At 43.6% G+C, this 15,311-nt stretch overlaps 1 long non-coding RNA gene and 1 pseudogene across 2 annotated transcripts in view; both read left to right on the forward strand.

The window, feature by feature from the left end:
• The first annotated feature begins 1,975 nt into the window (after positions 1–1,975).
• Positions 1,976–15,311, forward strand: part of LOC309846291 (spermatogenesis-associated protein 31D1-like) — a 911,407-nt pseudogene continuing 898,071 nt past the window's right edge. Inside the window, exons 1-2 of the transcript in view lie at positions 1,976–2,107; positions 3,121–3,337. The product of the transcript in view is annotated as a spermatogenesis-associated protein 31D1-like (transcript). The remainder of the gene's footprint in view (positions 2,108–3,120; positions 3,338–15,311) is intronic.
• Positions 11,153–12,829, forward strand: LOC309846411. The gene is made up of 3 exons (XR_014301926.1): positions 11,153–11,294; positions 12,176–12,254; positions 12,711–12,829. It is a non-coding gene; the product is annotated as an uncharacterized lncRNA (long non-coding RNA).

Here is a 15,311-nt window from a genome sequence, read left to right on the forward strand (position 1 = left end):
TCTTATCAGTTTGCTTTTCCCTGCCTTTTAGCATGCCTTGTAATTTTTCTTTGAAAGCCAAACATAATGTATTGGGTAATGGGAACTGAAATAAAGAGACTTTTAATATGAAGTCTTATGCTAATCTGGTTAGGTGTTAGGGTGTCTTTAATATTTACTGTAGCTACACATATAAGAGGCTACAGTTTCCTCTATTGTCCTTGTTTTTGTCTCCTCTAGTGTCTTTAATTTCCCTAAATCTCTCTAAATAAAACCTATACCTTGCAGCTCTTTTTTAGCTATGATCCTGTTCCTACACAGAGCTGTCAATACGGTAGTAAGGTGTCAGGGGAGGTGAGATGGTTAATCATTCGTCTTTTAATGGTCTTATGTTCCTGGATTGTGATGTTCACTAATATTTCAAAGATTTCTGTTTTGTTTTCTACCACTCTATAGATAAGAGAGGAAAGCTAGAGGGGGCAGCTGTAGTTGGGTAATTTACCTTCTCCCATGGGGCATAAAGCTCTGATAGGCTTTTCCCTGCTGAGCAGGCTTCTGTTATGGAAAACACACTGGGAATAATTCACAATGTTTTCAAAATGGGTTACCTTTCTCCTTTCTCTCAGACACTACACTCCTCTGCCAGAAGCAAGAGCTTTTTTTTTTTTTTTTTCTTTGTAGTTTACTATGAGAACAAGGTGGGGTTCCTGGTAATATAACCCATAAATAAATGGGAGGCCCCATTGGTTGTGACTCTGGGAGTTTCTCACTCTCAAACTAGCCCATATGAATCCTCCAGCAATTTGTCAAAGTGTCCGTTTAAGTTTTGTACCAGGAGAGCACTGTTGAGCCTCCAGTGCCTTCTGCTTCAAGTAAGTGAATCTTAGGTATGATTTTCTGCACTGACACTCTCAGAAGATTTGAGGTAGTGGTTTGACACTATGATTCCAAGAAATGTCATTGATTTTTAGTCTGTTCAGCATTTTACATCTTTCATGGACTGAAGCAATGACTCCCAAGCTTCTAAAATGTTATATCTGGAGCCAGAAGTTGCCCTTCAGAGAATGGGTCTTTATTTTCCTGTTCCTCTTCCCACATTTCTAAATGAGTTTGGTAGGGTCAGAGAAACACCTAAAATGGGAAGTCTAAGGAAAGAATAGACATTAACTCCTCCAGGAAAGGAGATCTGACAGGGCGAAGGATTAAGAAAGTACTAATATTTCCACTTGAAACACATAGTCTATTTGTGTATGGTGGTGGCTCTTGGATAAAATCCCAAACACAATGATTCTGCAGTTCTGGATTGGGTTATTTCAAGAGAATGACGTCTGTGTAAGAAAACAAATTTTCCCAAGTCTTGATCATGAGTCACATTCCCATGTCAAGCATCACGCAATCAAGCCTGCCTTCACATTGGGCTGATCAGAAGAACAGTGGTGAGCCTCTGAGAAGAGACTGGGGTCTGAGTTATAGCCTAGGATACAGGGTCTACCTAAGGGAACACAGATGTGACTGTCGGGATTCAGTTTGTATGTCATCATTGAGCAAAGAACTTCTGGTGAGAACATCGAGTGTGGACCTCCCAGACAAAATCCTCCTTTGTTTTTCAAAATAAAACCTTAAAAATTGATAAAAGCAAGGAAGACAAAGTTCTATAAATTACAATATAGTCCTGATGTTCTTGGATCAAGAATGTCTCCATTTCTGAGAGAAGAGTGAAAGATGAGTCCCCACCCTTCATTCTTTCCTTTTCATTCTAGCATCAGGGGAGAGCCAAGAGGAGGAAATGTAGGACTCTGAAAGGTAAGGTTCTCCCTATTCCACCTGAGCTCTCCAAGGCTGACCCTTCCTGTCCATTCTGTGAGGGCTCAGGTCCATGATCTCTGAGGATGCCAATTGCTAGATACATTCCCTATCAGAAAACAGAGCCCTCAGAGGAGAGGCTCGTGGAAACACAGAATGCAAAACCCTTCTCAGATTCCCTGCTCTGACCATGATGGAGCATGAAGCAGTGATGGATCTGCTGTGCAACAGGAGGCCATATGAGACACTAAGAGTCAGAATTTCTGAAGTTCTGAGACTTTCTGAAAGACCTGTGACATCATGGATACTCAACTTCCTCTTTAAGGTAGCATTGACCTATGTTTCACATAAGGTGGTTTCCAGTATCACATGGGATAGATAATACATACAAAAGCCCATTGCGAATGATAAAATAATTTAAGTCTTATTATTATCATTTATCATGTGACCTTGTATCCTAATTCTTGGAGCTCTCCAAGTCCAATCTACCAAGGATATCTTTAAAGGACTCTCTATTCAGCCTCTTATAAGATCTCTTGCTTCTTCTTCATCATTCTCCTGGTTTCTCGGAGTAGAGAACTTGTCAGAAGTAGGGGAGGCAAGAAAGGTGCTTTCTATTCTGTAAAGGTGAGTAAACATTACCTTCTTTCCTGTACCACTCTTTTAAGCAGAGACTATATATTTCTAGGGCCTCGGGGAAGCCTGGAATTGACACGAGAAGGAACATTCTCAGAGTTAGAGTTTGAAAATCTTGGGATGCTGGTGGGTGGGGGGCTACCTTTGCCAGACCAACCAGGGTCATATATGTTTGTTCTGGTCCTGGTTGCAGTTTTTTACCTCCTGTCTCCCACAGCCCCTAGGCTGGCATCATGATACCATCCACTTTCATCAACTATTACACACCCTTCTGTGGGGTGTGTAACAGCACAACTGCTGAGGTGAATTGGCTGCTGCTCCCAGAGGCCCTGGAAGATGCTACTCCTTCTCTGATCCCCTTGGTTTTATAGCTCCTGTGACTCACTCATCTTTCACTTCATCTCCTGACTTCTCTACAGTTGCTCCAGGAGACCTAATACCAGCCTCTTTGCCTGAGCCTTCCCCTCAATCCCCTCCATCTTCTCACCTAACCTAATGACCCCTTTAGCTGACTTTTTCTTACTCTCAGCCCTGGGAACTCCCTGTCACTAGAGCCAAAAGCCCAGGATTCTTTATTCCCAGAGAACCATTGCATACCTCTACCCCTTCCTTTGACTTCTTTACTACCATATGATGCTCAGACAACCAGAGGCCACTTTACCTCTGAATACCATCTCTGCTCTTGACCTCACCATTTCACAGGGTATCAACCTCTTACCAAATCTGTTTCAGACGGGGAATCCCACTGATGCATTTGCTTGTCATCATGTACCAGCAACTCTGTCTGTTTCACCACTGCCAGACTACCCTTTAACTGTGATTCAATCTAAATCGATTTCCATCTCATTGAAACCTGTTCCTGATAAATCATCTCCAGATAACCCTGGTGGGTTGTCTACTTATGTCCCCACAATCAGAGGTAATGACTGCTCAAACCCATCAGGTTCAGAATTCTCCTATTGCCAGGCCCATGCCAAGAACATGTTCCTTTCCTTCCCACATTATCACACTCTGATGTTCAGCAAGAGCAAGTTTACCTCCACCAACCAGAAACCTATTTCTGGAGAGACTGCTACTATGAACAAGGAGGCCAGTGGAATTTCTTTCCCTGGCCTTAACTTTCAGACTCTCTTGGAGAGATAAATTAAGAAGAGAATGGATTTCCAGATTTTAGAGAAGAAAGTAAAAGAGGAGGGGCCATTTTCCAAACAAATGTGGTCAGAATACCAATGCACATCTTTAGGGAATTTGTTGCATCTGTTTGATGGACAGGTCACCACAGCCTCCAAAAGTGGCTGGAACAATGAAGGCAAACCAGAGCAGCTCTCTATTTATCAAAAGCTCCTCTATGTCAAAGCTTTGGCAGAAAACTTGCATCAGAAATATAGCCAGCTCTTCTAGGGTCTTCCTTCTTTGCACAGTGAGTCCTTAGTAGCCACTCTCCTGTTTTCTAGTAGTATTTCCCCACTAGAGTATCACTTTGTCTTATTCAATGGAACTCATAATACTTCTGCCACCAAAATGAAAGCACCTCCACCACTTCCTCATTCCCAACCATTTCCTCTCCCCATTGTACATCCCCATTCCTTGCCTCAAACCCTGTCCCCATCCCAGCCCCTAACTTTCACTAATGTGAACACCCACGCCCATTTTCAATCTTGCCTCCTGATCATACCACCTTCTTCATCCCAGATTAGGGACTGTGGAGTGTCTTTCCATAGATCCAAGAATGAATCAGACTCTCCTATCTTGACTAAAAATCAACACCTGGGAAGGCACATGTTGCAGAAGCAACAGGAAAGTTTGTGGGCTTTAGTCCTCATGTTCCAGAAACCTAAAGAAACCATTTGTCCTCAAGCTCCCAACCTTGCATTGGTTAGCCGGTCATCCCATGCCTATGTACCAGTCTCCATCCTTCCTGGCCATTTTCATATCATCTGTGAACCCCAGGAGACACTGGAGTTACATAGCCCAAGGAAGGTAATCCCACACTGGTGCCTCCATGACTGTAGAAATCTAGACTCCCTAGCAGTGATGGAGCCTCAGCATACATTATCAGAACTCTCTCAGCAAAAAGGCAGACATGTTCACTTACAATTCTCTGAGTTCCAGGGCCATAGTAACAGGGATCTAGCAAAGACTGAATTGAGTCTCCCCGGAAGTTTCCATGAGAGGGTCCAAACAACGTTCCAGCTAAGAAAAGATATGAGGAAGAATCTTGGGTATATCCTAGAGAAGAGTCCAGAAGACAGCCCACAGAGGATCTCAGAATGCCACCTAGCGAGGGCTGCCTTAGAGACAACAAGGAACTGTGTGTTTCATTCAAGGAATCACTTGGGGAATGAATTATTGAATGTCTCAAGGAAGGACAGAGACCAGAAACAAATGAGAAATAATCTTAGTTTACATATGAACAAGAAGTTTTGGCAGATCACTGTGGGTAGGATTCCTTTAGGTGTGTGTTATTCGTGGCTAGCTGATGACAATACATTGCCTTTCTTTGGGAGTTCCCAGACTGCTACGAAAAACACAGATTCTAAAAAGACAATGGTGGGTAGGGTTTACTGCCAGAGCATCACTCTAGAGCATTCTTTTCTTGATCGCAGTACACGACAGGTGCTAGTGGCCCATATTATTAGATTTCGCATGAGTGAGAAAACCCCTCAGGGTTCTTGAATCCATAAGATTCTATATGTTGACAAAAGTCAAAACATGGCCTCTCCCCCAACTTGACTCTCACTCCTCAGCCATGCATATTTCTTCGGTGGGTTCCAAAACTGAGTTTTTAAAACCCCTTGAGGGAAGCTCTAAACCTTTTCTGGGAAACAGGGTGAGAACAACAAAGTCGGTCCCCACTGCGGATCATCCTCTCCCCGCTATGTCATCTGTGGGCAATGAAGGACAGGGGGGCCTGAAGGCATCACACTCTGACACTGACCATAAGACTACAGAGTGTATCCAAATAGCTGAGTGCAAAAGCCAGAGTTTTTAGCCCCTTACACACAGCATCAGAGCTCAAGTGAGCCAGTGAGACTGGACAAGACAACACATGTGGCCCAGAGGTGCCCACAAGGCAAGATGGGGCTAGATATGAGCCAAGGCATGAGAATGTGAGTTCCAGTAACAGAGTAGAAATGCAACAGGGCAAAGTGATGGTGGAGGAGAACTTACAACATTTTGCTATGTCCAACCTTTCCAAGGATATATTCGATACCGAGAAGCTCTGTATCCTTCAAACCCAGTCTTGGGACACCTTGACAACCAATGAGCTAGGAAGCTCCAAAATGACAAATGTCAACATGATTAAAGTAGATGCTGCCCTGACCACGAACACCTCTCACCAAAAATACTGGTTCCCCAAGATTCTAAACTATCAGACCTGAAAAGACAGATCCTGAGTGAGTTAAAGTTTAAACTGGAGAGTGAGGAGCATAACCAGGATCAAGGATGTCCCACTGACATGCCCCTTCCTTCAGAGAGCTTGACTTCTAAGGCTTCACTGACTCAGTCCCAGAGTGTGTGCAGCGGGGACATAGAAGCATCCCAGGTGCTGCATGTCCAACTGTAGGACAGCAGAATTAGCATGGAGCAGATGCAGGAACCCTTGGACTTGAAGCTGACCATCTGTAAGGGCCAGCCTATGAATTTCTCACAAAGAAGAAGTGCAATGAAAGCGAGACCTCAGGATCCCAAAGCAAGAAAATGCAGAAGTGAGGACTCAGGAGTAGGGACATCTGTAGGCAGAGAGGAGAATCCTCATGCTGAGGACAGAAAATTAGAGCACGTTTCCCCAACTCTGTCACAGAATGAACAGTTTCCTCTTGAAAGTTACTTCAGAAAAAAGATGAGGCAATTTTCTCAGTGGATAAATTCCAAGGAAAAAATCACAGGGCATCAAGAAAGTCCCCAGCAAAAAGCCAAGTTCATGTCCACCTTACTGCAGCACCAAGACCCAGTTGAAAGTGTGGCTACTTTTGGGAGTGATCGGCCTCCTGAAGCTCACAAGCTCACTACCATTGGGAAGGTCCTAGAAGAGAAGCTGGAACATATGTACATATCTGAGGCCTCAGAGTTAAGCCAGCAGCAGGAGGAACTATAGGCCCAGGTAGGGCATGACAAGAGCCCTCCCTCCAAATATTGGGCTCTTTCTGATCCACAACAAGAGAAACGGGCAAGTATCAAGTCCTGCAGCCAAGAATCTGTCTGTGCTGACCAGAACTGTCCTACAAAAATTAGAACAGAAAGAGGCTCAGACAGCCCCAGAAACCTGAGGCTTTTGAGAATCAGCTATTAAGCCAGAGTCAATGCCCTTCTTCTCTGACTTCTCTGAGTCTGTGCCTCATCCAAAACCCACCTGTGTGCATCAAGTATGCCAGGTCCTTCGGGCCACCAGGGGTGACCCTGATGAAAGTACTGTGTTTAGCAATTTGACTCTTCTACTCAGACAGAAAATGCTTCTCCAGCACTTCCAGGGAGAACAATTTCTCTGAAGAAATCATTCAGTCCTTGTTGAGAAAGCTTTACAATTTTCATGACAATATATCCTCTGATGAGAAACACCTTCAGCACAACCAAGAATATTAATCCTCCTCAATAAATGTTTTTTTCTAATAGAGAGTGGTGTTCTCTGTGTACTGCACTGGGACTGGGGCTGGGGCTTGTGCTTAAGGAAAGGAAGCAGTGCATTCAACTCTTAGTAGTTAACGCTTTTGGCTTCTACAAGTACACCAGTCCCTAGTACAAAGCCAGACAGTGACCTTCTCACTTTTATCCTGGGGTCCTTTATTTGAACCTGCTCCAATATCCTGTATTTAAAACATTTACTTTTTTTCATAAGAAGTGTAATGTGCTTACTCTGAAAACCTTCAGGCCTTTACAAATAGTGAGAAAAACCCTTAAAGTCTAGAACTTGATTAAAACTATCTTTCATCTGCTCCCAAACTATTTGTCAGGTAGGATACTATGTCAGCTAGGCCTCACCTCCTGGAGGCTACTCAGGACCAGTGATACCATTTCAACATATGAATACACAGGATAGTCTTTGAGCATGAAGATCGTACCTCCAGTGTACCTCCAGGGACGTCGTCCTCCTAAATGGTGCCTTCCTTCCCAGACATGCAACATTTTACCCCAAGATTACAGTAATTGAGGGGTACCTTAATTATCTATTGCTGTGTAATGGTTATTCCAAAATTTAGTGGGTTAAAAAATACATACTTATTACCTCATGGCTTCTGTGGGTCAGAAATTTGGGTGAGGCCTACCTGGATTCTCTGATTCAAGGCTGCATTTGAGGTGACAGCTGAGGCTACTACATTCTCATCTGGAGGCTTGACTGGGGAAGGACAAACTCCCGCACTCAGTGACATAGTTGCTGGCAGGATGCAGTTCCTCAAAGTCTGTTGGAATGAAATCCTCAGTACCCTTGCTGACTCTTGGATGGGGCTGACTGGCTCCTTATAAAATGGGCTTCTCCAGCATGGTAACTTGCTTCATCAAAGCAAGGAGAGAGTTTGCAAACAACATAGAAGTTACAATCTTTTGGAAACTAGTAATGGAAATGACATCCTATAACCTATTCTATCACTCAGAGGCAAATCACTAAGTCCAACCTATGCTTAAGGGGAGGTGTAATTACAAGGGTTTCATCTTGGACACCCTATTCAGTTTGCTGAAGCAAAAGTGGCAAAAAGTGCCATGTGGATTTTTGTCCTCATTCATATCCAAGTCATTAAGGTCAAAACTGTTTAATGGCTAAATGAAGTGGCACCTGGTAAGTAACCATCAAAGAGACTGCAGCATCCAAAGAAAGAAGGAAAGGTTATATAGGGAGGAAAAGTAGTTTGGGTTTATCCTGAATGGTTAAGTAAAATAAACCCTGAGAACCACCTGACTTACCAGTATTCAAACTGGGGGGTGGGTAGGGAAGCTGGTGTAATATGGCTCAAGCAGCTCTACCACAGTCTCTCTCTTTTGCCTTAGCTCCCAGACCATAGGTGTGTAGAAGTAACCTTCAGCTTCTATAGACTTAGCCAATGTTATAGAGGAAGGGAACCCTACAGGTTGCAAGGTTTAATTTCTGTTCTTGTTAATATATTTAATATAGCACATCCATCTTCTCAAATTTAATTCTCATAGCCTGAATATCAGAGAGAATGGGTCACTCAACTATTGGAAAAGGCAGTATTAAGGATCTTAGAGCACATACCCCCGTTTTGGAATATTTTCCATATACCTCTGTTGAAGGTTCTGATGCCTAGGAACTCTGTCACACTCAGGCACCCCTGTTCTTTCCATGATCCCGGGAATCCTGAGACCACATTGCCCCTCCTAGGATTCTGTCTGCTTCAGCACCTAGGAGGCTTTCAGGCAGGGACGTCCTTCACTGGAGCTGCCTTCTAAAAGTTCTGATTTTGTGCTCTGTTACTCTATCACTTGCCTGTAGCCAGCTAATGGAGGCTTCCTACCCCTCATTGATTACCTTCCCATATATCGCCACGGATTCCCTCCTTTCCACCTCCTACCTGGCAGAACATGCTCACTTTTCTGTTTGTAGAGTTGCAGGTGTTCTTTTCATCAATCGCCCCTTGATTTCACAGGTGTTTAGAATGATTTGATTGCTATCTAGCTGAATTCCTGCAACCAGACAAAAGTAGGGTCTCTTACTCCTCTGTCATCTTGGGCTGCAATCTCAATGCATATTTCTTAATCCCCTCTCATAGAAGGGCAACCTGAAGGACAGAGAAGGTATTATATATTTAGTGGGCTAGCATGAAAGTGGGATCCAGGGATGGAGATCCCCCTTATACTGTGAAGAATTATTTGGATGTAAAAGATGGGAAATACAACTTCACTGACTTAAAAAGGAAAATCTGTTGACTTAGGTATCTGAAAAAGTCTGGGAATAAGGCTGGCCTAAGGTACAAGGGTTAATACTGGGCCTCAAATGATGCCTTCAAGATTCACTTTCTATCCATTTCTTGGCATTCTGGAAGCACTTTCTGACTGTTTTGTAGCTTTAAGTGTATCTTCCAAGTTTTAAGTGTAGCTAATAACAGTTGTGTCTCTCAGTAGTCCTTACAGAAAATCCCACTGTGCCTTATTGGCTCCACTTTTGGCTCAGTTTTGCCCATCCCTGACCAATCACTTTTTTCAAAAGCATAAAATCATGTTTTGGCCAAGCCAGAGTTATAGATGCATTCTTAAAATAGGAGTGTTAGGGAAAGACAACTCCACCTTCCTGTAGACTGAGACTAGGAATGGGGTTAGTTCCCTAGAGGTCAATAAAGGGGCTGTTTCCAGAAGGTGAATGAATGCTAGGTATCAAAAATAAAACAGATATCTACTCCAGACCTCTTTCTCTCTGCCCCATTTCTGCTTTCTTGTCCAGAGTATTGCCATGAGTAAAGCTTGGAGTTGCAGGAAACACTTATTCTGAGGAGACTTAGGGATAAGAAGAGCCCTCAACATCCAGGTGGATAGAGTATCCAATAATCTGATCTCTCACTGTTCATCCCTTCTCATCCTTGAGTCCTTTACTTCCATTTCAGTTTAGTTATGGCCATATCCTAGAACTTATCACCAGGAACACTTTTGCCATCTGAACAGACAGTCTGACATTCCAATTCCACCCAATTTCTTCCTTTCAGCTAAGCTTAAACTTAGGAACTACAATACACTTTATACATCTCCCTGTCCATCTAAGAGTGGTTTGTCTCATTTCCTCACTCTTCAAGGAAAACTTCATTGTTCGTCAATTCCAAACCTAAAGAGCTCTACTTTAAAAAAAAAAATTATTTTTAAAATTTCTTTTCGGTGTTACAAAATTCTGTGTTTATGCACCACACCCAGTGCTCCATTCAATACGTGCCCTCCACAATACCCACCACCAGCCTCACCCAACCTCCCACTGCCTTCCCCTCCAAAACCCTCAGTTAGTTCCTCAGAGTCCACAGTCTCTCACGGTTTGTCTCCCCCTCCAATTCCCCCCAGCTCCCTGCTCCTCCTCATCTAAGAGCTCTACTTTTGACAGCTTTTCATTCGCCTTTCATCTGTTATGCCAGGCAAAAGGCAGTTGTGTCTTTTCTTAGACCTGTATTCTAATAAAGGGGTGACTCATCTAAGATATAATCAACACAAGTAATTGTGTCAATGCCACCATAAATGTTCTATAGTATTAGTCAACTTCAATAATCCGTGAAAACACCCATTAGTTCCTTCAGTGTTTAATGTGCACTAGGCATTCTTCGAAGCATTAGGGGCACACCAGTGAAGGAAACAAAGCTCCCTGTCTTGACCGACCTCATATGATTGTTATTTAGTCAATTATCTTACCTAAGTGTTCAAAACGATTTCACTTTTCTACAATTTCTCCTGTCTCCTCCCTCATTGAGTGTATGTGCTGGACCACAGCAGGGGAATAAAAAGTCACCAGAACTTTTCATCATTAAAAAACTTCAAAGAGTAACAAAATCAACACGTGAACATCTATCCCTTCTTTTCTCTTTTCTTCCTATTATACTGGAAGGTTTTCCTCGGGGATCTGTCCTTGCTTCCCAACCTACAACACTTTTTTCACTGTTTGAATATTTGGCTTAATCATCTACTTTTCTCGAAAACTGAGAACATACAGTCTGGCACGCCAGCAGAGTTCAGAAACTTCTAGATGGATGAGGCAGTAAATGAAGGGATTTTGAAGGGCAGGTCCTGACCCGCCTTCTCTGGGGGCGGAGCCACGCACAGGGCAAGTCGCACTGGGGGTGTGGCTACGTACAGGGGAAGCCGCACCCTTCCGTGGGTCACATCCAGGAGGGGACTGCATCCAGGGGCGGGCTTCGTCTCGGGAAAGCCACACCCAGGGGCGGTATTACCCCAGGGTGAGCCTCGCTCCAGGGCAGGCCACGTCCAGGTAGGCGCCCTCAGGACCGGGCCACTTTGAGGTCGAGCCACACGTGGGGTGGTCACTATGTCCAGGGCAAACCAGGGCAAACGGTGCCAAGAGCGGGATAACGTTCAGGGCAACGCATACGCGGGGGCGGACCATGTCCAGAGTGAGCCCATCTACGTGCGGGGCTGAGGAGGCTGTGGCTTTTGGCTTCTTCATGGCGGCGGTGCTGTACCGTCTGACTGTTAAGCATTTCACCTCGGTCTTCTGGATCCTGTCTCCATCACTTCCGAAAGTCGAGTTTTGATTTGCCTCAAAGTCAGATTTTGACGGAGAACTTCTGGGTGTCCGAACGACCTTCCCTTCTGCCCAGAAGGACCCTTCCCACAGTTGGCCTTTTCCATCCTGGCTGTTGGCACTAGAGGCCGCTCAACGCCTCAGAGAACGTGCTGAGGCTTGGGGGTGGGGCCGTGCCTGGGCCACGCGAGCGCCCTTTGCGGAGGTCACTGGGATGGAACTTGCTGAGGTGATCCTAGTAATGAATAGGGCGGCGATATGGACCCCTGTTAAGACTTCACCTTGTACCAGCTGCCTGCCCTTGTACAAGAAGCCTGGCTCAGATCTCATCTATTGTTTGCAGAGATAATAATATCTGACAGGGGTGGCCCTGGGACGTGGAATGAAGTGAAACATTTAGAGTCGTGTTAAGGGTTGATGTTACTGAAGGGTTTGGGGCGCCTGTGGTGACCTCGTAGACTTCCGGCCCCCGGAGAGCCTAGTGCCTTGCAAGTGCCTGCACTGGTCGGGACAGTGAGACGTCAAGATGTGAGTTCAGACACTCAATTAACAGTCATCATTTCTGATTCGCTGCAGAACCCGGAACTGGAAGGATGTTCGCAGTTCGCCAGTTTTCAAACAAGCCAACAAGAGCTTCAACCACGGGGACCTAGCGGTGAGTTCAGTAGGGATGGTTTGTGGGAGCCTCAGGTATAGGTCATCGAGGCATTATGGACAGGCTAGAGGCAGAGCCCTTTGTCACGCCTTGCCTGAACCAGGATAGCAGGACGCGCACCTCTCCAGCAGGCGGGACTATGTGTCTTTGGTTAGACGGAAACACTCAGGTAGTTGTCCTATGTTGAGGGCATTGATGCATTCATGCCTTCTGTGTGTCCTGGTTCTGTGTTAGGAAGTGTCACCATGTTTATCATAGTAAGTGGTGGAAGAGAATCCCATTTGCAACTGTTTCCACTATTAGAAAGTATTAAATGTGAATTTGAAAGATATGTGAAGCTAAAATAAACTTCATAGATTCCCACCTTCAGAACAATTACTGCTAACTTTCTGATGCATCTTCTTAGAGATTTTACTATATCTACTTTTAAAAAGAATTAATTTATTTATTTGACAGAGATCACAAGCAGGCAGAGAGCAGGCAGAGAGAGAGGAAGGGAAGCAGGCTCCCTGCCAAGCAGAGAGCTGGATGTGGGGCTCCGTCCCAGGACCTTGGGATCATGACCTGAGCCGAAGGCAGAAGCTTTAACCCACTGAGCCACCCAGGTGCCCCACTATGTCTACTTTTAATACTGCTTAAATAATATATATTTTAACTGAAAAGCACTATCATAAACATTTTTAAGTTATTATAAACTTTAATGTTTTTATGATAACATTCTTTTAAGTGGTGAAATATTCAACTGCTTTTTGTTGACATTTGGTTAGTTTCTAACTTCTGAAATTTTACTATTTTTGCTTGCCACATTTGGTCGTAATTGTACTTATTTCTAAACCCTCCTTTTTCAAACAGCATCAGGCTTTTCCTATGTCTGATTAACCCCAGATTCTGCCTTAGGCCAAATGCTTTTTTCTTTCTCCTGCTTCCTTAGATGAGTTGTGTGGTCATGTGGTTAGCTGATTCAGCAGTAGACTGTCCTCTGAGTGTCAAGCCAATGAAACCAAATGCTTGCTAAACATCCTCAATATAAGATCTTACAGACTGAACCTGTTGTCTTCCTTTATCTCTAACCTCCCCTTCCCCATACAGTCCCAGTTTCAGTAGCACCTGAAAATCCAAGCAAGAAACACAAGAGCCACATTACATTCTTACCTCTTTATTGTGGCTAGTCAGCTACTTCGTGGAGAAGCTGGAAAAATATGCCGTGCAGAGAAATCCTCAAACTCTCATAGTAATAGGACATTCCCCAAAGAGATAATAAGATCCTTCAGGTCATGAGCTATATTTTGGTAATTAATTTTAAAGATTTTTATTTATTTATTTATTTATTTATTTATTTGAAAGACAGATCACAAGTAGGCAGACAGGTGGGCAGAGACAGAGAGAGGAGGAAGTAGACTCCCCGCTCAGCAGAGAGCCTGACGCGGGGCTCTATCCCAAAACCCTGGGATCATGACCCGAGCCGAAGGCAGAGGGCTCAACCCACTGAGCCACCCAGGTGCCCCTTGGTAATTAATTTTAATTATATTAGTAATATACGTTCACATTCTCCTCAGTCAAAATTAAAACACTCTCATTAAATACCCCATTCCAAAACAAAGTGTCTCATTCCACATCAATCAATTAATTAATTTCTTTGCTACTTATATCAATATAGGCTATTGGTTTCTAGTTGGTTCAGTTTAGACTGCTACTGTCTATTTAATTTGGTGCCCAAACTGTCATTTTTAACTGATTACCTCAGTCTGACTGCTGTGTTCTTTGGATTTATCTCAGTCATTTTTTACTTTCTTTTTTAAAATTAGTTTATTTATTTTCAGCATAACAGTATTCATTATTTTTTCACCACACCCAGTGCTCCATGAAATCCGTGCCCTCTATAATACCCACCACCTGGTACCCCGACCTCCCACCCTCCCAACACTTCAAACCCCTCAGATTGTTTTTGAGAGTCCATAGTCTCTCATGATTCACCTCCCCTTCCAATTTACCCCAACTCCCTTCTCCTCTCTAACTCCCCATGTCCTCCATGCTATTTGTTATGCTCCACAAATAAGTAAAACTATATGATAATTGACTCTCTCTGTTTGACTGATTTCACTCAGCATAATCTCTTCTAGTCCCATCCATGTTGCTTCAAAAGTTGGGTATTCATCCTTTCTGATGGAGGCATAATACTCCATAGTGTATATGGACCACATCTTCCTTATCCATTCATCCGTTGAAGGGCATCTTGGTTCTTTACAGTTTGGCGACCGTGGCCATTACTGCTATAAACATTGGGGTACAGATGGCCCTTCTTTTCACTACATCTGTATCATTGGGGTAAATACCCAGGAGTGCAATTGCAGGGTCATAGGGAAGCTCTATTTTTAATTTCTTGAGGAATCTCCACACTGTTCTCCAAAGAGGCTGCACCAACTTGCATTCCCACCAACAGTGGAAGAGGGTTCCCCTTTCTCCACATCCCCTCCAACACATGTTGTTTCCTATCTTGCTAATTTTGGCCATTCTAACTGGTGTAAGGTGATATCTCAATGTAGTTTTAATTTGAATCTCCCTGAGGGCTAGCGATAATGAACATTTTTTCATGAGTCTGATAGCCATTTGTATGTCTTGATTGGAGAAGTGTCTGTTCATATCTTCTGCCCATTTTTTGATATGATTGTCCGTTTTGTGTGTGTTGAGCTTGAGGAGTTCATTATAGATCCTCGATATCAACCTTTTGTCTGTACTGTCATTTGCAAATATCTTCTCCCATTCCGTAGGTTGCCTCTTTGTTTTCTTGACTGTTTCCTTTGCTGTGCAGAAGCTTTTGATTTTGATGAAGTCCCAAAAGTTTATTTTTGCTTTTGTTTCCTTTGCCTTTGGAGACATATCATTGAAAGAATTTGCTGTGGCTGATATTGAAGAGATTACTGCCTATGTTCTCCTCTAGGATTCTGATGGATTCCTGTCTCACATTGAGGTCTTTTATCCATTTTGAGTTTATCTTTGTGTACAGTGTAAGAGAATGGTCGAGTTTCATTCTTCTACATATAGCTGCCCAGTTTTCCC

This window comes from Mustela nivalis (genome assembly GCF_964662115.1).
Source record: "Mustela nivalis genome assembly, chromosome: 13".
Lineage (NCBI taxonomy): Eukaryota > Metazoa > Chordata > Mammalia > Carnivora > Mustelidae > Mustela > Mustela nivalis.